Source organism: Garra rufa, chromosome 11 (genome assembly GCF_049309525.1).
Source record: "Garra rufa chromosome 11, GarRuf1.0, whole genome shotgun sequence".
NCBI classification, from domain to species: domain Eukaryota; kingdom Metazoa; phylum Chordata; class Actinopteri; order Cypriniformes; family Cyprinidae; genus Garra; species Garra rufa.
The window spans coordinates 33,281,194-33,284,072 of record NC_133371.1 but is presented as its reverse complement, the minus strand read 5'-3'; the positions used below and the strand labels follow the sequence as shown (position 1 = coordinate 33,284,072).

General features: G+C 31.8%; 1 long non-coding RNA gene across 1 annotated transcript; it reads right to left on the bottom strand.

Moving 5' to 3' along the window:
* Positions 1-274: 274 nt before the first annotated feature.
* LOC141345075 (uncharacterized) lies at positions 275-1,824 on the bottom strand. Its single transcript, XR_012356927.1, has 2 exons — positions 1,707-1,824; positions 275-1,435 (listed from the first exon to the last, which is right to left on the bottom strand). It is a non-coding gene; the product is annotated as an uncharacterized lncRNA (long non-coding RNA).
* Positions 1,825-2,879: the final 1,055 nt, after the last annotated feature.

Below are 2,879 nucleotides of genomic sequence, written 5' to 3'. Positions count from 1 at the left end.
GGTACAAAGGCTTGTCACTGGGGCAGTACCCTCAAGGGTACACCCGTTGTACCCTTTCACATGGGTACATATCTGTACCCTTGCAGTATGTACCTTACAAAGGCAAATATGTACCTTTGCTGACTAAATTGTACCATTTAGTGCTATGGTACCATAATGTACTTTTAAAAAAGGTACAAATTTGTCTTTTTTAAGGGTACTGCCCCAGTGACAAGCCTTTTGTACCTTATGGTGGCAAATCTGTACTACATACAACACATTAAAAAGGCCAGGATGCTGTTTATCACATTTATTAAACATTCAAAACATTACATTCTCACATTTTTCACAGGATGAATGTTTTAAACTCTATCACAATGTCATAACAGGATGCATATTGCAAAATTTTACTTAAAAAAATAAATAGAAATTTCATACTCAAAACTGTTCTTATAAAGCAAAACATTTTTTCCAACAGTACACATTTCATTAATTGATTATACCCTAACATTTTATCACAAAATAAGCTCTACCTCAATGTGTTTTAAAAGAATGCAAATATTGAGCAATTCTTTTTTCCAAAAACAATTGTTTATACTATTTCTAACTTTTTTTAAACATTTTATAAAATTGGAAATATCAAGAATATTAAGCATAATATTAAATTTTTCATAATCAATACATCCCATTAAGTAAATTTTTCTACTGCATTCTACATTTTCTAAAAAATGTTTTAAACATTAAGAATAAAAAACAACCCTTTTCCAACAGTACACATTTCATATTGTAACTTTATATGCGTAAATTCTTTTTATCACAAACCCATTTTTACCAAACGCAGTACTACACTAATACACAGTACTAATTGGAACTTTTTAAACATTCTTGAGGATCACAAACTACTTATTTATCATAAGCAGAGTACACGGCAAGGGCCTGAAAGTCCATCTCTTGCCCTGGTTTTATAACACTTCATTCAAAGTCAACTTTTACTGCGTATGCATGGAACTGTGAATCATACAACACTGGTATTAAAAAAAACTTGCCACATTATATATATACACTGTTGACATTTAAAATGTATAGGATTTAAATCACTTTTGAAACACTGAATGTCGAAATCTTCACCCTTGTGTATCAGTATATTTGGCATTTTAACACAGGATATTAATTATTCGGGTGATAGATATTGGAAGGGGCTTGCCACCCACCTCAGTTATCTTTGCTATGGCATGCTGCCAGAAAGTCAGTGAATTCTTCATGTAGGGTGGACAAGCCAAGTTGAAAACAATAGTAAGCACTGAAGGCTGGGCATTGTAGTGATCCTTTCTTCAACTCCTAGTTCCTTGCACAACTCCACACCATCCACTTTGAAAAGTTGTACCCTCTTGGAGAAAGCCATTTTCCAGTCAGTTTCTGCCAACTGTAAGGTTGGGTATGGAGTATCAGCATCACACTGAGAAGAAAAGAAAACATCAAAAATCTATCAGTAAAACAATGCAATGTGCTGTTTTAAATGTTTTAAGACAAATAATGTGAAAATTTTGCCATAAACTACCTTGTAACCAATCAAGGTCTAGAGTTACATTCGAGCAATTTTAAGGCATGAAGATTTTTTTTCACACAAAGAAAAAACATTTAAATATCATTTATAAATATCATTTAAAAAAGCTTAATAGATAATCAATAAATAGATAATCACAAAACCACTATGTTTATGTAAATACCTAGATCTTCTGCAAGCATCTTTTCTCTTGCTTCTTGTAGACTTCGTCCAACGGAGCATTTCTTTGAACAAGCTGAAGCACCTTGGGCACAATACTGGTAAAGCCATCCCTGAAGTGCGGCTTAAACTGACAGTTGATGAATGCATTCGGTCAGCTTCATCACACAACTGAAAATTTACAAAAAGATAAAGTTAATCATTTAAATTAACTAAAAATACTTCAAAACAATCAAATCAGACATTTTAATATTCTTTCATTGCCATTTCCCTTTAGTAATATACAAATATTTCTAAGATTGAATGCACAAATATTTGTTTACCTGAAGATTTAGAAAATTACAATGTTTCTACAAATTTGTTTTAACTGTAAATTATCATTATAGCATACTGTTTATTTATATCGACATTCAACATTCATTTTAAGCCAATAACTGATTTAGAATCTGTGATATCACTGACCCCTGAGGATGTTCATCTCTCTTATCTTCCCTGGCTCAAATTTGTAATTTTGTTAATATTTTAATTAATTTCAATATTTATTAACATAATGATAAAAGCCAAAATATTAAATGTAATAAATGTATTTTGACTGAGTAAAATCTACTGACTTCAGCAATCTACTACTACTACATTGCTATCGGTGACAGTTTAAAAATGGGAGAATTCCTTGTTTTTGCCCGAAGTTTTCAAGCCGGGAACAGAAAAAGAATTAAAGATACCTTATTAGTCTTTCAAATTTTCTTTCTTATAGCATTAATTCAGCCAAAAAGTTTAGTTTGGTCATTAATTATTCACCTTCATGTCATTCCAAACCAGTAAGACTTCATCTTCGGAACACAATTTAAAATAATTTTGATGAAACTAACTCTAACTCTCCCAACTTTCCTTGTGTGTGCTGACTGGCCACCCTGCTTTTTAAAATATTGGCATCAGGCATTAAAAAAATCAATACGGTTAACCGTTAAACATAGGACAAATATAATACACAAAACTCAGTGTTATACTTACATTTCTGTAGTTGAAGTTTGTTGATAGGCTTCTGCTGGCACTGGTACTAGTGTTACTGTTACCACCTCCATCTTGTGTACAAATTTGTTAAATCCACCTTATTTTCTAAAAGGAAAAAAATGCATAGTCTGTGTGAGCTTGAGGTTTTAACAGCAACAATAAAATC